We start from the raw sequence: 22,891 nt of genomic DNA, 5'->3' as shown, positions 1-22,891 counted from the left end.
TCTTTTTGTGACCCTTGTTACATTAAGCTCTATATCACATCAAGGAACTGTACGACTCTATTTAAAGAGTGCTGTGTGGTGACGACGCTGAGGGAATCAGTGTAGATAATAGTGCTTATGATGCGCTCGTTTACTATTTTCTGTACAGCTATGGTGGTGGTGGTTAGAAACTATTATTGGCGCAGCCCTTTTAGTTCACAAGTTCAGGGGCGGGCTGGCTGTGGGCGGTGGCCGGCAGCCTGTGTCTGACGGCGACCTTCTCCGCCCAGTGCACTGGCCTCAGTTGCGAAGACGGGTCAGAGCTAGAGACCACGACCTCCCACCTCTGCGAGTCGGCGAGGGCCCCATTGGGTCGGTGGCTGCTGTTGTCGGCAGATGAACGTAATGTGGTCGAATGTGGCTTTCCGGGCCCCCCAGAGGGAAAATTGGGGGGTGTGAGTAGAACGGAAGAAAAGCGCAAGGAGGGCTGGGGAAGGAAAGGTACGGGCCTAGAGTAGTGGCCAGGTCGGCTGTTGTTTTGTCAGCGATGTGTGTGGCGGCGGGTAAAGTAGAAGTTATTCACGGTAGTGTAGCGTGATGTCGTGATATGTGATCGGCCGGTCTCTCGCGCTGTCTGGGCCTTTGGGGGGGGGGGGAAATCCGACTGTGCGGCCTGCCCGTGCCCCCCCCCCCTGCCACCGGATACGGGCCGGTGTAGTTTCGGCTACTAGGCTTTGTTCCGGTGCAACGCACAGCGGTGGGGATGGGCTGGCCGGGGCCCGTCCTCTGGGGATGCAAAACCCCATGGGAGTGGCAGCGACTCCCAAGCGATTGAGTGGGCCAGTCGCGCACGTGAGGTCCGATGCCTGTGCGGAGGCAGGCCTGGTTTCACAATCAGGTTGGACTCACAGAATTGGGCTCAAAAAGCGCTCGGAAATCAAAAAGCCTCTGCACGCGGGGGCGTGCGTGGCTATCGGCTGGCGCGTCGGTTTCTGGCCACGGAGAGGCCAGGTCCGCGCGGGGGTTTCCAGCAGAAGGGCTCCTTGGGAGCGATGACCTCGGGGAAGCAGCCAGGGATGGGACAAATGGTAATGAGGTCTGGATACGGTGCAGCTATTTTTTATTTTCAGTTGGAAAAGAGTGTTTTGTGTTGTAGTCTTCGATGGCATCCAATCATTGTGGAGTGCTACTTCACAAGCTGTGTATAAATGCGGATATACACTTTGAACAACACCATACCATTTTTGTATTTTTAGGTCTTCATTATACACACGCTAATATGATTCATGGGGAGTACTGATTGTTGCATCCCGGGCTGTTATAGGTGCTCAAAATGTGATCCCCTAGAGAACATTTGCTTCTTCGATGCTCAGCAAAAATTCCTGTAGTCTCCATATGTATCAAATGTCACGGATAAAGCAAGAGTGGTAGATTTCGTGCGCAGCTGTACCTTTCAAATACGCCCTTTGTATCTCGCTCCCTTATGAGCAGGGGCTCACCATTGTTTCTTTAGCCTCTAGTTCGATTACAGTTAGGCTGTTGCTGCACTGGTTGCGATTAAATGAGATTGAGCAGCTCAGTTGTCTTATAGCTAGAATATGGTTTTCAAACCTTTGGCAGAGAGGCCATTGCAGCATTTTGTTTAACTTTTGCATAGTTGTGGTGGCCAAATAAATGTGATCATGGCTCTAATGGACAAATCATATGTACAGTTGCGCCTCTGTAATATCGACACTTTGGTTTCCGAGCAAAATTCTCGCAAAGTGATTCATCCATACTAACGAATCATGAATGAAAAGTTTCCATACAAAACTTGTCACCAAGGTCTCCTGCACATAGTGGTGAGCAATGAAGTTGAAGCTAGACAGTGTTGATAGCTCCAAGTACAGTAGCCTGGTTACAATTATCTTTAAAAATTGGTCAGTGACATGTTTGAACCTCGCATTTCTTTGACTTTATTCTTGAAAAAATTGGGTTGAGCATGGTTTTTCTATGTAAAATTTCTCACTTTGAGGAGGGGAGACCACCCCCTCATGAATTCATCCCTAGGATAGTGTAGTCATAATCTGCATTATACTGAAATGCGACAGTATGTTTTTGCACTTCTACAAGTGTTAGAAATGTCAGTGATATTTCGTTTTTAATTTTGCAGGACCAATTACTTACAGCATGCCGCCTCACCTATCAAGGCGCAGTTTTCCTGTTCATCGGCCATCACCCTGTATTGAAAACCTCATCGCTTCTGTGGGGATTCTGCTGTTTGCAGCCTTCTGGGTGTTCCGTTTGGAAAATCTAAAGAAGGCACTCTGTTAGCTGACCACGCTTCGATGGTTTTGAGCTCATCAGTTTTTAAAAACCACTTCGTCTTTACTTTACAGCTGCCTCTTCTATCTGCCTGTACATGTTTTACATGTCTAGTTTTTTAGTACTGTTTGGAATACTGGTAGTGGAACACAAACTGTGCTGCTATAACTTATCAATGTTAACATGATACAGTTGGCCAGAGCGAAGAAAAAGGAAAACAATATCAGCAGGAATCTGTGAGAAAACTGATGTATAGCCTTTGTCAAAAAGTACAGAGCCAAAGGGTTTGGCTTCTAAGCCCTGTAATAAGGCCTCTGAGCATCCATGGATGTCCAACATTCACGGTGGTCAGGGAAAGATTTTCTGTACCTTCAAGAGATCTGGAATGCTAGAGATGCACAACAAGGCTCAGAAGCGAATTCGTTGGGCTCTAAACTTCGACAAATGCTGTACTCGCATTATATGGCAGCATGGAAAGACATGACAAACACGAACAGCAACATTTCGTTGACCCTAAGAATCATTACCCCACTGGTTTCTTGTCCCTGCATGGGCTAGTCATGGTTTTCATCTTTTTGCATCTAGCTCAGCTTCCTGGGAGCACTGTCAGCATTTAGTATTTTTTTTTTGTTTTTTAATAGACTTCCCGTTCTGCCATATTACACATTTGCTAGCATTTATAGTAATCCTTTAATTAGAAAAAAATAATGGTGATAATGGATTTGGTGAACAATTAAGTTTTCAAGCAAATATGTGCTTAGACACAGGTCTTCAGAAATTCAATTACTTATTTATTCACAAAGTTACTAGTCCTTAGTCTGATCAGTTGCCATGGGAACTTTTCTGGAATTTTTCTTCACTTCGTCCTAAAGTGAAGGTGATGAATGCCTTTCTCGCGATCAAAGAGAATGCCTGTGTCCTCAGCGCTGAGACCTTAGCCCATGTGTTTTTCCTTTGCTTGTAGTGCGCAAGGTCACGTAATACCAGGTTGACTAATTATTTGTGTTTCAGCATTAGTCATTACTTGTTAGCTAGATTGAAAAGCATGTGTTTCTGTATTCTAATTTTTTCTATATACGTTATGAGTAGTGCATTTTATTTCTGACAGGCTCCTTCAAATGGGTGGCTAACATATCTTTCGGGGCACATAAACTTTCTCTAGAGCATAGGCCTCCATATATTGAGTGTAAAGTTTTGTTTTGTGTTCTTTTTATGTGACTGTGTTAAATTGAATGTGTTGTATACGTTTTCTATGGTTATGTTCATCCTATGTGTTTCTCAAGAACAAACACAAACATTAAAGGTTGGATACCTGTGATATTTTACTGTAGATTTAGTGGGCTGCTTTAGGATGTCTGTTTAGTATTTATTTTACTGTAGTTTGTAATCTGCATCTTGAAGTTAGCCACTGGGAATTGTCTGGTGCATAAATTTTTTTTAGCTAATCTGATCTGACAGCACCAGTTAGCCTGTAGTGTAGCGAAGAAGTTTTCAAGTCAACTCTGCATTGTTTTTCAAGATTTGCTATTGTATCATTTTGATTACATTTAGGTGCTGATTTCAAGTTCGTCCCTATCTCTAATACCTGTCCAAGAATTGTGGTTTCAAATGTTGTTTATTGTCCTCCATTTAAAAAAATAAAATTGTAATCTACAGGTCTTTGTGACATTTCCTTTACTTTACGCAGGCTCTTCAATTTCTTTTCAATTGAATAAGGTTGACATGTTATGCAGCCTTTTAATGCTGCTGGTGTTAATATTTCAGATATGTGTGTAGGTTAGTAACTGACATTTGTGATAATCCAGTGCTATTTGTAGCGGTGGTCTGTAATTCAGTATTTTCGAACATCCAATGGAATCAATGTAAGTCGCATGCACAAGTTAAATTGTGAACAGTGTTTTGAGGACGTGCTAGTAACAATGTTCTGTAAAGTGCTTAAAACTGCAGTCTCGAAAAAAAATGTCTAACAAACACAGCTACTTTCCACTATGAAGGTAAAATCCAAGAACAATATTTTTGTTCGAAAATAAAACCATGGAGCACAAGCTGTATGCAATGTTTTTGTGTAATCCTTACTGCGAATCCTGCTTTTATCGACTTTGAGGACTTATAGACTGGATAAAAATAGTGCTCGAAAATTATTTTCAATGCGTGAGTGCAGCACGGAATTCAAAATTTTCTTTAAAAAGGTCCATTATGGACTGCAAAAATAAGTAACAGTAAAGAACGGATTTTAAAGATATGATATACAAATGCATTCTTTTTAAAAACTTCTAAAGGCAGAGAGATGGCAAACATTATTTGTCCAATGTGGTGCTGCCCGCAAGTGGCTTGTGCGCCATTCAGGTTCTTTAACTTCAGGGATTCGGTTTTTGGATCACAGTGAAGAGATGCTAACTTTTACGAGAAGAAAAATGTGTTGCAGAAATTGCGAACCACCCCGTCAAGATACTTTCGGCTAGCGCCGGAGCCATGGTTTGTGTATTTTTTACGGAAGTGCCGTATACTCAGCGGAGTCAGATTAAAGACGTTTCCTTGCCGACACCGCTGGTCTCGTTTTGTTTCCGCGATGTACGGCAGTACGCTGCGACGTGACTGGGACGTCGTGTGTATGCATGGCGCCACGATCGTGCAACGCAGGCATCTAGGACGAGGGGAAGACAGCGGTCCGATGCACTTTGTATCCAGCGTTCTTGTCCCTTTCCTTACAGTACTACTTCGTAACGGCATGGGCGGAACGGGGCTGGTTGTTATATCTCAAAATTGAAGTTCGATTGGGCTTTGTTCATGACTACAAAGCGCATTCTAACCTGATTACTGTGATTAACTAACTAGCACTGTTCCGCCTATATTGTCAGCAGTTCTAGTAGTCCTGTAAGAAAGAGCAAAAATGCAATATAGAAAAAACGGACCGCTGTCATCACCTCCTCCTAGATGCCGGCGTTGCAAAATCGGCGCCTGCATAGACACGACACCACAGCCACCGCTCAGCGTATCGCCGCGGTTGAAACCTCCCATTGCAAACCGGAAGTGCATCGTATTTTTTGTGTAAAAATCTACACCAAATATACTCCCATTGTCAACCGCAAGTGCTTGGTATTTTTTGGTGTAAAAATTTACACCCAATCTGCTCTCGTCGCCAACCGTAAGTCCGTATTGCTTGGTGCTGAAATCTACCCCAAGTCTAACGGTGTATATCGAACCTCGATTTGGGAGGACGCTAGAGGACAAGCCAAAAACACCCATCTGGGTTGATTTGTGTTTAGTGAGCACTTGGTCATAAACTGCGACAAACGTGATCATGATTACACACCGCTTCCCAATCAGCGCGAGATCCCAAAACTTTGCAAGGCACGAAATATATGCGAGATAGTTTGCAGTTTTCAGAGAGGCGATGACTGTGGTAGCACCTCCGCTTTGTCACTGTGGTCTCTATGTTTTGGCTGATGTTAACGATGCGTTAACATGCGTTTTGGCTGATGTTAACGAGCTGATTACGCTTTCGCCCTCAGAATAAATTTATTTGATGCGTACGCGGCCATAACGCTCAGTTTCGTATGCTTCGCAGTTTTGTAAATATAGTTGCGTTTCTCCTATTTGAAGATTTTAGTTTTGCCAGTCACTCATAATTTGAGAACGTTTTGGTCTACATGGACGTTTAGTTATTGAGTGGATACATAATTTTCTCTTGGTATGCAAAAAAAAAACGAGTAAATTCCACAGACGCACGACACCACTGAGGTTTTAGGAAAAAAAAATCTAAAGGTTTAATGGCACATCTGTGGGTCTTATATTCGCTATTTGGGAACTTTTGTAGGTTAGTTAATGAGTGGAAAATAATTTTGTTCTCTTATGTAAAAAAAGAGTAAATTCTATAGACGCACAACACCCATGATGTTTTATTAAAATATTATAAAGGTTTAATGGTACACGTGTTCACCATTCGCTCACTTTCATACGTTTCATATGTAGTGTTCATAACGTTGTTCCCTGTCTGCACACTTAGCGCTCCCCGTCCTGTATAAACTAAAACTATATCATTAACCGCAATGGCAGTCCTAAGCACTCGCTCTCAAGCAGAAAGCTTTGCTATCCTATGTGGCAGCAGAAAAAAAACTCTCGCGTTCCTCTCCGTCCCGACGCGCGCGTCTCCGATGGGAACTGTGGGCTGGTCTACGCTGGGCGGTGGGCCAACCCAGCCCTTATGAAGAATGTGTGGATGAAGGGCACGTTACAAGAAAGCTTTGGTTGTTAATTCTTTGCTTCGGACATAGCGATTAATTTGGTGTCTGTTTTATTTAATTCCTCCGACATTGAAAAAGCGTCAAGGGTCGAAGTGTCCGAGGAAAACTCCAGCAGATTTGTTTTCTTAAAGAAAAAAACAAAAACGCTTGTCTATAGCTCTTTCTGGGTATTTCGATCTTTTTCAACACTGGAAAGCCCAAACGCAGCAGCTGCCGTGCGCAGAAACACAGGACCACCCTCCGCAAACACCCAACGAAGCGATACAGGACGCACCAACCAACAGGCACTTCAGCCGTCATTACACAGCATCCATCCCTATACCTCGACCTGAATGTTGCATTCACGAATATTCGGAGCGTGGTTGCCCTTCATGCAAAAATGCATAAATAACGAAAATACTTTTAACTGTCGCGTGCTCTCTTGTGTCGCCTTAAACAATGACATCACTGCTAGGTGTATAGCGAAATCTAAGAAAAGGATCCGAGTTTTCTGGGTACAAAGTTGTGTGCGTAGCACCTCAAAGAGCAAAGCGCAACTAAGTGCACTAACCACCGCACTGCTTCATAAGATCCGCTGATGTTATCGGCAAAAAAATATGGTGTGAATTTTTTTTGTTTGGACTTGCTCTTTTCAGGAGGAGACCTCGCACTGAAAACGTGGCCGTAGCTGAATCTTCCAGACTCTTTGCCAAATATAAAGCATGCAGGTTGTCGTGGACAGCTGTGCGAAGAGGTGGAATGTCTATGAGGATACTTCGTCTCGGGAGTTTTAGTCACTCGAATGGAAACACGAATCTAGAGCCATCAAAGAAGGGGTTGAACTCTCAGAATCTTCTCCCGCGTTAAAACCGCGCACGGCTCTGTGATTTTCATATCCTACGCTGATGGCATGTGGCTTATGTTGTTGAGCGCGAGTTACTTTATAGTTCGGCCCTTATTCTGCCCGGGGACACTGCAGCTCCCCGCTCAATGGCATCCATCTTGAGGCAGCGTATTTCTGCTTCAGGTGAAGCGTCCACATTTGCTGACTCGGCGTTAGTATTATACGGTTTCTCCCATAGAAAGCGTAATGTCCCCTAATGTGGAGCTAATAAGATGTTCTTAAACTTGAAAGATCACGTGCAGGAACACTTGAAACCAAGATACGAAGAGAATGCGTCAAGTCCTTTTAACATGGCCATCTTTTGTGTTTTTTGGTAGATCTCATACGGCTACAGTGAGTTTGTTTTCGCTTGCTTGTTTTGCAAGCATGAGTACTTCGAAGTGCCTAAATATTTCTGATTTGCTTGCATAACGACTTGATATGACATTAGAGTTGAAATCTGGGTCAGTTGGTACATGTTCAGGAAAAAAAAGACAGTTAAAAGACAGAACACAGGGAAGAGACGAGGCACACATACGACGACTGGACTAACAACTGTGCTTTATTGAAGGAAAACAGCCCCACAGGAAAAGGTGGCAAAGCTTGCGCAGCTCAGTCATAAACAGTCTACATCTAAAGATAAGCCGTGATGTAGCGCCGTTGCGAAAGGAAGCTTAGTTCCTTCTGCATAAGGGAGGTAGAAGGATTGCTGATGCAATCATCCCCTTGCATACTAATGAGGAACGCTTCGAGAATTTCGCGCTCGACTTTTTCCTTGCCTCTGCCAACAATCTGACATTAGAAAACAGCGCGTAGCAGTCGAATTCCCGGCAATGTCGAAGCAAGTTAGCGCCGTCAGTAGGGGACAGAGAGTTGTGGTGCTCTCTCAATCTCTCTCTCTCAATCATCGTATGTGTGCCTCGTCTCTTCGCTTTGTTCTGTCTTTTGACTGTTTTTTTCTTGTTATGACAGAAATAACTTAAACGAAGTATAACTGAAGGGTTGAAAGGAGCTTTGAGTCTCAACGTGGTTATAAGAGAATCCGGCAGAAATTGCACAAATAGTTATCGGAGGATTTGAGAAATTATTCTGCGCGCTTATAACCTGCTATTTACCAAAATCTGGAGATTTCAAAATTCTCCCCTCTTGGATAATCATTTCTGTTTAGGAGGAGGAGGAACAAGAGGAAAGGCAGGGAGGTAGCATTCACGCCGTAGGGCATCTTTCCACCTGAGTAGCTTCCACTGAAACAGGGAGCTTCCTACTGCTGTTGACCAACCGCTGTATACACAGACGGGCAGTAGGCATTATGAGAACGAAATTATTGTAGCTACAGTGCTGTTGGATTTCACAGAAATAAGCAGTCTCACCACGAACTGCTGAGAGAGACAAAACGAAGTTCGTGACCTTCAGGGTGGAAGTGGCCACAGTTCTCTGTCCAGACTGTTGTCACAAACTGGGTGAATAATGCGGGTCTTTCCAGTCTTGTGTCTTATTCTCTGTCACAGATGGAGATGTAGACCTCACGTTGCGGATAATCCAGGCTACCAACGAAAGTAAAAATAACAGGCCCGACGAAACCCTTCCTGCTTTATTCAGCTTGGGAGCTCCTCTTTTTAGGTAGGAAAAGGTCATGGGAACTGCGTCGGCTATCAGCGCGCCAGAGGCGTAAGGAGGAGAGATGCCACGTGGCGGCAATTTTTTTTTTTTTTTTTACCTGCTGTGGACAACGAGCGCAAGCCCGGAGAGGATTTCCGGGGAAGCTTTGCAGCCGGAACAAGTGTACGGTTATGGCTAGCTACACACTATAGTCCGCTTGACGATTTTTACAACGTAGGAACACGATAACGTGAAATGGATGTGTCCGAGGAGGCGCTAAATGCACTGAAGTTACAAAAAGTGTCAAATTCTATAAATTTTACAAGAAGAAAACTTGTATGGCTCTAGTTTCGCATTGTTGAACGCATTGGGGCTAAAATTTTTCTTAGTCCGAGAGGCCTTAGAATGACATTTACGAAATGTAAACCTTAGAATCTCCTCTTCCATAGATTAGTAAGAAAGCAAGCGTGGGTAGCGAGCAACAAAGGAAGCCGCCGGCTGCCGAAGGAATTTAGCTGCTGAAAAAAAAACAATTTGGGTTCCTGGCGGTTTCTAGTAACGACATTTAAGGGCTATAAGAAACTAACGGTACTTTGAAGATGATGATTTGATACGGCCTGCGTCTGGGCCATTATCTGAGTCTGGGCCACGTTCGGAGAAAGGCCTGCACGCGCGTTTCTTTCTTCGTGGAGAGAGCAAAATGTGATCGACTCTGTTCGCTTCGAGCTAATTGCGAGCGAAACAGGACCTTTGCTTCTAGCAGATGAGCGTTTGGGCGCCACTCATACGATCGTCATTTCTGCACATCTCTACGTCGGTATTCCAATTATCCAAATGTCGGCGCGCTTGTAATCAAGAAATGCACGAGCCGAAAAAGCTGCAGAAGTGTACGGTTGCGAAGGTACACCCGTGCCTCGTTAACATTACCGTCGTTATTACCGACGACTCCAGTAATGGACAGTGTTTCTAAGAAGCAACCTTTTCTGCGTATTTGTGCCTCCTTATTATAGAAACTCGTTGCTCGGACTATGGACAGGGTGAAAATGCGATGAGCCATTTCGGGCCGCTGTATTTTTGTCGCGTTAATACAGACAACGACGAGCGCAAAACCTGGCATATCCCAACAGGATGCGTCTATAGTGAACAGAATTAATGCAATGGATAGTTTCTTGGAGGACACGAGAACGCAGGAGATGGTACCTATGAAGGAAAACAAAAAAAAGTTAGCAGGGTTTCAGCTAAGATTATACCTAGTTAGGCTCGCGAAAACACTGTTTGACTTCTTTCAGTTGTTGGTTTACCTTCGGTTTTGCTCCAATTTTGACTTTGATTACGCATGGTTAGCGTTTGCAAAGAATCTTAGACATTGGGACAAGCAAAGCGAGCAATTTTTACTTCGTCTTTGTTCTCGAATTCAAAATCAAGCCACGGCTACACTGCCCATGGTGGTACCGCAGCAGGGTTTGAGTTTCTTTTAGGTCTTGCATCGCGCCTCATGTGAAAAAGCAGACAGGCCGGCGGCGCGTTGCTGCTTCACGTAATACAGGCACGTCCGACGAACGCGGGGTAGTCACCGCTGCATACGAAGTCACGCTCTGAAGCTGGAGCCTCGAACGTGACTCAGAATGGGCCGCCTGCTTCCTCCGCGCTTAGGTTTTTTTGTAACTCCACTCACGAAGTAACATAATAATAAAAAGAAATAAGTAGTTATGAAAGGCCAAACAGGACCCGCCTTTACGTTCATTAATCTGTCATCTACGCCTTGCGAATAAGTATGGTGCAAAAGGACCCACGATAAAGATGAGTGTCCGAAACATGGAAATTAGTAGCCTGTGACGCTATTTCAGGAGTAATGTTATCCTTGCAAAAAACTGCGACACCCTGATGCAGTGCTGAAAGTGGAAAATTTTTTCATTTCTTTTCCCCCTTCGCTTCACCGCTAGCTGGTTGCTCTTGCAGCTTCTCGTCGGAGGCCTTGGGGCGGTTGCTTCACTTTAAATGACACCGATAGCGGTCAGATCAGAGAGAGATTTCAGGTGAGAAGACACAAAGGACGACAATGGTTGGGTGTTTTTTAAGGAGCCTTACAGCACATGTTTCTAAAACGAAACTCGCGGAGCAGTGAACAGCACACTGAGCTTTGCAGTTGTGGGGCACAGAAGGTCACTAACAGCACGAAAGACCCCGCCCCGAGAGGACAGATTATTCTATAGATGGGCGTGGCGCCACCCCTGCAGGTTGTTGCTCATCTTTATAGTACGTGCGCGAGTGGGCGTAGGTGCAGCGCGCTGCCAGTGCGACCTCGATTTTCGAAAGCCGCTGGTCCATCTGCTGCGACAGGAAACACCTCAAATACTTGCAGCTGCCCATTTGTTGCATTCATTTTCATAAGCCGAGCGAAACTCGGTCATATGTGGCAGCACGAGAATCCGTTAGCCAAATGCCTAGCGAAGATACTTGCAACTCCATTGCGCGGTCGTTGCTCTTGTTTTATCGTTTTTCCACACCACCACAGTTGATACTTTTTTAAGACAGAATTTGGTGGAATTCGGCGAACATGCGGCAACAGTTAACTAGAAAGTGGAAAAGGCTGCTTTGCGACAGAAGATCGATCGCGATTTCAATGCTGTCTGCGCTCTTTGGGGCCGTAAAACCTTCCACGCTGTTCGCAGTCGTTGCCGTTTCTTTGCCTCACGGATTAGGTGCATCTTTGTGAGCAGCGTGCAGTTCTTCGGCACAACGAGAAAGTAGCGTAATTGTTGGGAAGGCATCTCGGTCTAGATGATGCACGAATTCTTTTCGATTCTATGGCGCTCACGCTCTTCTGGGCCCTTATTATTTGCTGAAGTGCAGACATGCCATCATTAAGGCAAAAATAGGTCATCAGGCTCGGCAGACGGTAAGAATTCAACAGAATCAGAGGATATAATGATTTCTATGCATCTGTTGTGTTCTGTTGCGCTTTAACAGGTTTAATGGTGAGGGCATTGCGGTGGATTTCTAATCAACGAGTGTGCCATGGAACAACCATTTAGTTCACCTCATTGGCCCCAGAGACAAACTGAAAGTATGAAAAATATAGTTATAAAAAACACAGCAAAAAGAAAAAAAAACAGCGTAAGAGAAAGAAAAGATCACAGGAACAAAAATAAATTATGAATAGCATAACGGAGGCTACGGAAGCATGATGCACAAAGATGGACGTTCTATATCCGCCGCTATGGATGAGGGTGGCGCTGGTGAACACTCTCGAGGTTAGGATAGACGCAATATAGATACTCGCGAAGCTAGAAGGTTGGACAGCCACCGCCAGAGCTCTTTTTGTAGAGCATCTTTCGCGACATACGGAGGCAGTGGGTTGCTATCCCACCGGCATCATGTGGTTGATTTTTATACTTTTTAACTAATTATCTTTCAGGCATAAATGATTGCACTAATAATCTCTCATTGATCGACGCGAAAAATTAAAAAAATAGACATTTCTTCTATGCTCTTCTTGATTTTGGTGACTCTTGGCACCCATCATGCACTCAGCTGCACAAGTCCTAGAAGATAAGCGTGGGAGGCACCCGTAATAGAGGTGAACAGAGAGACACAAAACGTACATGAACGACGCAGTTCACGTGCGAACAACTAAAGAGGCAGAAATAAAGATAAAACAAGACTGCTCTTAAACTATGCTGCTTAAGTCGCGAAATACACCGAGATATGGCGTAAAAATTCTCAGTTTACTTAAATCTTTGCCTATTTCACCCCTTCCTTAATCCTGTCCTTCACTGCGCTGTTCGGTCGATCAGCACCCACTGTAAGGCAGTTACCACGCCTTTTCTCTATAGCGACTTACAACCCCTACGCACAAGTGGGCAAACACTTGCGGATGCTACCACTGTAAGGCAGTTACCACGCCTTTTCTCTATAGCGACTTACAACCCCTACGCACAAGTGGGAAAACACTTGCGGATGCTACCGGGCAGCGTCCTGAGCGCATGTTTCATGTCTGCCACTCGCTGCATGCTCACTGATTCCACCCACTCGCCGACGAGTAGCGCCCGAGAGGGGTTCGGAGGCGTTTGGCGGTGTCTTACGACCGCGCGTAACACCGTAATGTTGAGCGGGGCTGTGCGCATGGAGTAGTCACGTGACTGCAGACTGAAGCCACGCTGTAGCGGCCGGGCCACGTATCAGTGCGATCTCTCGCTGTAAAAAGGCCAAGCGGGACAAAGAAAGAGCTCTGCAGCAAGGAGCTAACCTAAGGCCCTTGCAGTTCTTTGCAAAAGCAATGGCAAATAATTTGGAAAGATGCCGAGGTCAGAACAGTGATTCGTTTATAGATTATTAAGCCGATGTAAAGAGGAATGCTTCCTGAGAAAATCAGGCACATTAAGCGGGCAATGCTAATCGAAGCTTTCACATGTCTATATATATATATATATATATATATATATATATATATATATATATATATATATATATATATATATATATATATATATATATATATATATATATATATATATGATACCGGCGAACGGCGTCTGGCTTGGTCGCGCGCAACTTCTCTACCGTTAGTACAGTCGCACAGCGCTTTTAGCGTTGTGTTGCGTTCTTGGTTCCGTCATGCACACATCCATTGCAACAAGTTATATACTAGTAGTATCCATGTGCGCATGCTCGCGTAAAATACTCGCATGAAAGCAATCCCGTTTGCCCCTTCAGAGTTCGAACTGTGCTGCCAAAGGCGAGATACACCTTCATGCGCTCCCCCTAGATTCAAAGCTCAAGAAGGAGATGAGAGTCAAGGTGATTAAGATATCGGTATGCGCAAGTCGGTTACTCTTCATCAAAGCTTAAACCAGTGCGATATAACTGGGGCGATGAAGAAACACAGACGAAAAGATTACTGCTGTAGCTGCGTCTCTGTTTTTTCCGTGTTTCTTCATCATCGCGGTTTTTCCGCGTTGCTTTAAATTTCCAGTATAGTGAAGGTTTGCATCGAAAAGCCTGCCACGGTAAGGAGAGCGCATTTTTGGTCAAACGATTTGTTTTGGAGCTCCAATGGTGAGTTGTAACTTTGACTGGCTTTTATTGTGCACCACGTCAATAGCTTACGGAGAGAGCGAGTTGCGAAAAAACGTAAATTTTCTGCAAGTCACCAGACGTATCCTAAAATGAAAGCCTGCAGGCTGAGCTTTAGGGCGGCCACTATTCAGAGCCTCGGTCATTTTCCTGCTATCTGCCCAAGTACAATGGAAATAGCGTATCTCGGCGACGCGTATGCCCCGCAAACTTTTGACGCCGGGTGTGCATTTGGCAAAAGAAAAACATTTGTATCCTGCGCGATTCAGTGTACGCAGTGCTTGCAGTCAGCAGTCCCAGGGTGCGCACTGAATTTAAAGCGTGTACTGAACTTTACGGAGTCGAGGAACCTCGTATGTCCGCAACCAGTGCTAGCACCAGGCAGAGTGTTTCGGCTAAGATTTTCCACACATTTTAAAATTAGCTTTCAGAGTTAGAAGAGCGCTTTTTTCGCCATAGCATTGTCAGCGTGTAGTACACCACAATACAGCTAAGACATGCTAACTAGCTGGTTAATTAATATTGAACAGTCAGCTTTGTAACTATTGCTGTTAGGCTCTTTAATTATTGAGATGCGTGTACCCCACCGTAAATAATATCCATATCAGTTCTTAGAATTTCGATAACGCGGTTACCCTCGGCGCTGTGGCCCAAAAAATTTCGGCTAAATTGCCCCAAAATACATGCGTTTTCGAGAAGCTTGCAGGCAATGGAACCTCTCCAGTCTATACGTAACTCGTGGAAATAGCCAAAATTTGTTGGGCCACTGCGCCGAGGGTAAACACGTATTCGAAATTCTAAAAACTGACATGGATATAACTTACGATGGGCTAACGCCTCTGAATAATTGAGGAGCCTAATAGTAATAGTTAAAACCTAACTATCATATATTAGGTACCAGCCTGCTAGTTAGCACGTCTTAACTATGTTCCGACGTACTACACCGCTAACAACGCTCAAAAATGACTCAAAAAGCCTATTTTTAAAAACTATGGAATGTCTTAGGTGAAACACCTTCTATATAAAATTTGTGGCACAGAGAAGCTAGTACCCGTTTTCTGTAAGGACTTGTTCAATGTTCACGTCGGTAAAAATCTTGCCTACCGGTGGCGCTTTGAATGAAAACAGCGGTGTGGAAATGCGCACTGCAAAGTAAAACTGAGTTTCATAGCCGCTTTGTTATTGCGCCCATACAGTGGTGGCAGCCACATGCGACGGCGCATGTGATGAGGTGAAGCGGAAAATGGGGCACGTGGTGCACATCCCGTTCAAAACAGCCGCTGGCTGCGAAGTAGGCACATACATACTGCGTGCGTCAATGCGCACAGAGATATCGTTAAGTACCGGAATCCTTGAGTACCAGTGTGTCGGATTAAAATTTTCTCGCTCTTTGTTTTCCGCGAACGCGTCGAGCGTTTCTCAGCCGCCTTTCTTTGCGCGATTAAAGCCGCTTCAACGACGCTTCGTACCTGCCGCTGCACGCCGTCAGCAGCCGAAAGATTTTGCATGCCAGACTAGCTAAACTTGCATTGTGCATTTTTGTCCCCCGGACGATGCCTGCTCACAGAAGGCTTGCACAGTGACGGACTGTACGTGCATATCTTTGCGCGTCAGCAAACAAACATGGTTGCATTGAGAGGCTCTGCGTCGGAGGCATGAATTCTTTAATGCAGGAACTTTTTATAGAAGCTATAGGCAGGGCAGCACAACACAAGGCTAGAGGGGCTGCCGGATAATCTGTCGGGGAGCCATGAATTGGATTTACAGTTGTGTCCCTATAGCTCGTGAAAGTTGCGAATTAGTATATCGTGTTTAACGTCTCGAAGCAACACATATCGGGTATGAGGGATGCCATAGTAGAGAGCTCCGGATTGATTTGGCACATTCTAAAACGCGAGCTGATATGGCACAGCACACGGTGGTATCTGCGTTACACCGCCATCAAAATGCGGCTGCCGTTGCTGAGATTCGAACTCGGGATCTTGGGATCAGCAAAAGAACGCTGAAGCCACTTAAACACCGTGGCGGTTAAATGAAGTAGACAGTGTAGTCGCAGTTAATGAGAAACATGGATATTTACTAGGGAAGGAAGGAGGGGCGGCTCAATTTAGCGTACTCTTGATGACAGCGTTCAAGAAAACGAGGTCAGCTTGCACTCGTAGGCTGCTCAGTGATGGAAGCAGAGACAAGTGTGAATAACTTGCTTTAGGTGCAGTTTGGCCGATTGAAATTGTACTCAATTACAGACGAAAACCCCGTCTGGACTCTTTCTGTGGGTATGCTGCCAAGCACTGAATCTATTCCGTACAAAAGTGACGTAGTGCAGATGCAAGACGCGGAAATCTAACAATTGATTGCAGAAAGGACGCGGGTGATCTGGAATCGGCTGCGCAGACCATGGGGAGTGATATGTTGTACAGTGGTGACGGCAGTCGAAGCAGCGATGAAGACGGTCGAAAGCGTCTGCTAAAAGAACTGTTTATTGGGCTGACTTGCACCCAAAATGGACTGAATCACTCGGCGGCGGCGAAGCGACAAGCGTGCTCGGCGGTCGTCGAACAGAATGCCCGCCGCTGTCGGCCGTGCTCAATTTAAAGCTGATAGCGAACATTCGAGGTAAAGGGCGCAAAGTTACTAGAACATTCCGGAACAACGTAGAATCAGCTTTGCCTGGCTGCGATCAATCGAGATAAATCTAGTCGTGTCTTGCGTCGCAAACAAAGCGATAAGGTGGTGTCGCGGCAGATTTGAAAAACGAACAAACACTGCAAATATTGGCGGCATTACTCCCCTCTAAAAGAAGCATCGACCCGATGCATTAAAACAAATAATGCGACTAGTAAGGGAAAAAAAAACGGATCTTGCGAAAATAGAGCATGGAAATGCAGCGGCCTTTAGCGCGCATAATACGGCTTCAGACGGACTACATGGACAACTTCTGGTCGTACGCGGCGTCGCTGGGATGCAGTCATTGCGTCAGGGATGACTTCATAATCCAGTTCACCCAGCCGACGAAGAACCTTGTACGGGCCGAAATAGCGGCGCAAAAGCTTTTCACTCAATCCACGGCGGCGAATGGGCGTCCACACCCAGACTTGGTCTCCTGGCTTGTATTCCGCGTTGCGTCTTCGTAGGTTGTAGCGTCTGGCGTCGGACCGCTGCTGATCTTTGATCCGTAATCGGGCAAGCCTTTGAGCTTCTTCTGCGCGTTGAAGGTAGGCGGCAACGTCGACGTTCTCTTCTTCTGTAACGTTGGGCAGCATGGCGTCTAGCGTGGTCGTGGCATCCCTGCCATGGACGAGCCTAAAAGGCGTCATCTGGGTGGTCTCCTGCACTGCGGTGTTGTAGGCGAAGACGACGTAAGGCAGGATGACATCCCAGGTTTTATGTTCGGCATCGAGATACATAGCGAGCATATCGGCGATGGTTTTGTTCAGGCGCTCGGTCAGTCCGTTGGTCTGCGGATGGTATGCAGTTGTCCTCCGGTGGCTGGTTTGGCTGTAGCGCAGGATTGCTTGCGTGAGTTCCGCCGTAAATGCTGTTCCTCTGTCCGTGATGAGCACATCGGGGGCGCCGTGTCGAAGAAGAATGCACTCCACGAAAAATTTAGCCACTTCTGCTGCTGTTCCGTTCGGTAGGGCTTTCGCCTCGGCGTAGCGGGTCAGGTAGTCGGTCGCTATGATGATCCACTTATTTCCAGATGTTGACGTTGGAAAAGGGCCAAGCAAGTCCATGCCAATCTGCTGAAAGGGTCTTGCGAGAGGTACTGGGATCGTTACCCAGCACCTCCACCAGATGTCACGTAGTGGTGACGGCAGTCGAAGCAGCGATGAAGACGGTCGAAAGGGTCTTCTAAAAGAACTGTTTATTGGGCTGACTTGCACCCAAAATGGACTGAATCACTCGGCGGCGGCGAAGCGACAAGCGTGCTCGGCGGTCGTCGAACAGAATGCCCGCCGCTGTCGGCCGTGCTCAATTTAAAGCTGATAGCGAACATTCGAGATAAAGGGCGCAAAGTTACTAGAACATTCCGGAACAACGTAGAATCAGCTTTGCCTGGCTGCGATCAATCGAGATAAATCTAGTCGCGTCTTGCGTCGCAAACAAAGCGATAAGGTGGTGTCGCGGCAGATTTGAAAAACGAACAAACACTGCAAATATTGGCGGCAATATGTTGTACAGATCTCAGCAGACCTGTCTTTGATGCCCGCGCGGTACTTTCTGGAGTAGAAGTGAAATTTTAACGCACGTTGTTGTTTAAACAGGGACTTCCTCTGCTCAAATTCTGCGCACATTTTTATAACAATGACAAAAGTACAAGCACTTGACCTGCAACATGGGAGGCACTCAAAGATATCACTTTTTTGCACTTTAGCACGGTGCTCTATACACGTAGACATGGTTGCTCACGTCTAGAAACTGAACGCAGCATCCTTCAGCATTTCTTAGTGGTCATGAAGTTTCTGCTTAACGCTAAGGGAGAACTTTGTAGGCTGTCAGGTGTTAGTGCTCCATGAAGCTATCGTTCCTGGGCCCCACCTTCGCCGGGAGAATCCCTTTCCGACAATAGTTTTTCACTCACTCACTCACTCACTCACTCACTCACTCACTCACTCACTCACTCACTCACTCACTCACTCACTCACTCACTCACTCACTCACTCACTCACTCACTCACTCACTCACTCACTCACTCACTCACTCACTCACTCACTCACTCACTCACTCACTCACTCACTCACTCACTCACTCACGAAGGGACTTTAGAGAGACAGCATGGAAGGCGGCCTCCGCTGGCAGTTATCTGACGTGGTGAAAGCTTCTTCAGAGTATGTGGTGAATAAGAACATTGAAATGCAATCGACCCTCCTTTTACGAACCTTTGGTTTCTGAGCAAAAATTTTCATAACGCGAGTTGCCCGTAATGGCGATGAAAAACAAAAAAAAATGTTATGATTAAGGTCTGCTTCTGCACGTGGCTGTGTACACGGGATCTAAGTCAAACGAAAATCTCGGCAGCTTCAAGTGAATTATTCTTGTCGCAATTATAATGTAGTCCGTGAGACGGACGAGGGCGTCTCATGCTGTGATGAGGTGCGTCCTAGTAGGACTACACACGGATCAAATCTCACGAACGACTCCTACATATCTGCACTCAATCGGCTGAAAACTGCAGAATGCGGCTTTCAACATAGCACAAGGTTCAGTGAAAGTTTTGTTCATAGCCGTTCATGCAATGTGGCAAATAGTAAGGTGTGCCTTGCCCGCACACCTCGGCACTCTTGATGAAAAACACCACAAAAAGAAAAATGCTATCGCTATGCCATTTGAAGGTCAAGACTCCTCAAGCTCTTTTTACACATTTTTACCTGCCATCATCGCAACACTCCTTTTTTGTTGCGGAATAAATTTCAAATTCAATTTCAGCTTGCTTTTCAGACTACCTTTCACTGGTGTGCTCCACTCAAAATACAACAAACCAAATATCTGGCTGAGGATGTCGAGTTTTTTTTCAGCGCTGTGCATACATGCATGACCTCCAATGAGCCCTGTGAATTTTTCACTCTGTGCTTTTTCCGAGGAGCGAGTTTCCAAATTAACGATGCTCAAATACACTGATAAAGTTTGGTCCCCAGAAAACTTGTCCATAATTCAAGTCGTTCATATTAGCGGGGCAAGACGGTACTTGGTAAGGCAGCAGTAGATCACGTATTTTAGCGTTTGCCAGAAAAGCTAAAGAGGTCTCCTTCTCCCCCTTGCCTTTTAATCCCCTAATCCCTTTCCGCTGTAGACTGTAGGCAGCAGGAACCTTCCTCTCGATAACCTTGCGGCCTTTGCTCCTCGACGCACTCTGCCTCTCTCTCTCTCCACAGAGCCCTCACAGACAAAGCTTACAAAATTGGCAATGGAGGAGCTTCATAATCAGAACGTTTGTTTACGCAGAAAATATCACAAAAAGTGTTGCGTAATGACCTGGATTGTTAGCCGCTATGGCTAGTGATGGGTCCATTACAAACAATGCCAAACATAAAGCAATCACCCTATAAGGCAATGCTACGGACAACAACATGTATTTAGTTTTGTGCACTGAATTCGTTGCTAAGGTAGGATCATTTTAGTGAGGGCACAAAGTTCGCGTTTGTTTCAGGTTACACAGAACAAAGCAATGTTTTTCGTATTGGTACATTCTGCACCGTTGATGATAACATGAAGTTTACGGCAGATTCGAACAACTTAGATGCCGCGAACATGAGAGAGACACGTGAGTAGTAGCGGATGTCACTCTTGACCTAGTCTCAGGAGAAGCCTGCGGAGTTTTCCCATTTGCATGGAAAGTGGCACCATTCAGCGACCTGTATATGGACGTCAACGCAAGAAGGAGCAAGTCACAGAAACTGTTTCGAATAGCTGCAGGGACGCCAACAAAGCAAAAAACCAACGATGGTTTCAGTTTCTTGAACCTCTTGAGATAAGGCTTTCATGTTGAAGTGCTAATATTCAGTTATTGCCAACTGTACGTAATAATTCGTTCGTAGCAGTGTGTTTATGTTCCGTGCGCCTAGGGGAACCTATTGGCCAAGCAGCTGACAAGGTTGTAAATATCTTAGTCGTATTGCTGTGCAGAAGTGCGGGTTTCTTTTTCTCAAGAAAATGCACGCCAGTGAACATATGCAGATATTTGCAGAGGAGGTGCCCTTTAAATGAAGAAAAAGCGACATGCTGGATTGATTATTTTAAGTGTTACCTTGTTCCCTGGAATACGAAGTTTCGAACCGAATTGAAGTTGCGTACTATTAATGCATCCAGTGAAATTTAGAGCACGGAAATTTAGAGCACGATTGGAGGCACACACATGTTGCGTGGATGCGATATTGTTCCACCGAGAGGTGGGCAAATGCCCTAATTTTTACTTTGCGTCCCTTACCCTCAGTTTTGAATCCGTGACCCTCCCTCACCCCCGCCCTGATTTTGAAAAATTATCTGGCTCTGCCCCGTTCTCACTTATCAAAATTTAATGGACCTCCCTCGCCCTCACTCTCACATCTTCAACCCTACCTGACCCTCACTTATAGTTGTATTAAAATTAGATTTTTTTATTCAGCAACTTTTGGCAATATAACAGAGTAATAAACATATAAGACAAGACCTAACATGAAATTATCGTACAGCGAGGCCTCGCCGACTTGAAAAAGGAAACTCGAGATGTGGTTAGTGCGAACTTCAACACGCTACCAATCAATCGTATTTCCCGTCACCGCATTTCTTCATCATCCTGCTTCGATGTGTCTTCATTCCAGATTTGAATATGTCTTTTACTCAGAAAATGTGATCAACGAAGACTGTTCAGGCATTCGGAAAACGGGAACATGGAATCGCTCCTCCAAGGCATATCGTAGTGATGGCAGCAGATTCCAGGGCTAGCAAAAATCTGTTCCTTTCTTTAGATTTTTACATTCGTTTTAATTTTTGAGTAGACACTACTACTGCTACTACTCAAAGGCAATGGGCCAGCGCAGCAGCCAATGCGGTTAAAATAGTGCTATTTACCTGTTAAGCTACTTTTTTTTTGCCCAGGAATAACGGGAAAACTCGCATGCCGCTTCATCATGAAATTTCGCAGTGCAATATGTGCCCACCTTTTCAATACAGTCGAGCCTGGATATATCGAACCCTGACAGTTCAAATTCAAATTCAATGTAAATGCATAGGAAAGTCGCGTAGTATATAGACCTGCAATTTCAGGTATCACAGGTCGTTCCATATATATGGGACGGTGCGCAGCACCCCTCCAAGGGCCACATCTCCTAACGACGTTCTTTCATCAATTTTTGCGCACGGAGCCGGGCCGGCTGCGTGGCCTTGGACACGTTATGACACCTCTAGTACTGCGAAGCTGCGTTAAGAGGTGAACGTGGGGTGTGCTTAAGTGGGGACTCAGGTCTTAAAACGCGAAATCACATTTTTGGTATGCTTACACATTCAACCTGTCTTCAAAGAACATCAGCTGATAATATCAGTCTAGTAATGCAAAAAAAAAATCTAAGTTTTATGTGCCCGTGCGACAAAAAAAAAAAACAACGATTCGGGATGGCAAGAAAAACCGAGCGCTCGCTGCCCGGTCAGCTTCTCGTCCGATCGCGGCCATTTTCGGAAGCTGGAAAGCTTGCACACTCCGCCATGTTTTGACTGGTTGGGGGCCGCCGTGAAAGGCTGCGCAACCGGCTCTTCAGGCAGCCGATTCGCTCGCCTCGACTGTGGGTAAACGCAGCGCTCTTTCGTCTCTGGTTTTAACTCTCGCGCAAGTCGGGCGGGATTCTTGGGCGGGCCCGTCGTCTGCTTCGCCCGCTGTGTTCCCTCCGTTGATTCGCGCGCTTTTTCATCCAAGCGCTCGCTTAGCTATGGTTTTCTTTTTTTTTTGCGGTATATTTATCTTCCTACGTCGCGTGCTTTTGTAAGCAGGAAGGAACTGATGCCGGGGCCCGGAAGACGCACTTCTGAAGACCTACGATGCGTTATGTATACGGGGAGAGAAAGCGCCGTGCGCTCTACCGAAAGTCGCGTGGTACGATGAAGGGATGCCCGATGCCTCCGTTAGCGCGGCCCTCGCCCCATCGTCTGATCAGGCTCATCCAATAACCGATGAAATACTAATAAAGTATTGCCATCGCCTTGACTAGCTTTGAAGCCGAAATTTTTTTTTGCGAATTCCTAATGGCATACTATATTGGTCTGAGATTGGGTGTAATATCCTGTTTCTTTTTTTTCAGACATTCAGAATACAGTTTTGAAAATGGGAAGAGCATGTCAATATCAGTGGGAAATATCA

This window comes from Amblyomma americanum, chromosome 7 (assembly GCF_052857255.1).
Source record: "Amblyomma americanum isolate KBUSLIRL-KWMA chromosome 7, ASM5285725v1, whole genome shotgun sequence".
Lineage (NCBI taxonomy): Eukaryota > Metazoa > Arthropoda > Arachnida > Ixodida > Ixodidae > Amblyomma > Amblyomma americanum.
This window is presented reverse-complemented; position numbering follows the sequence as displayed.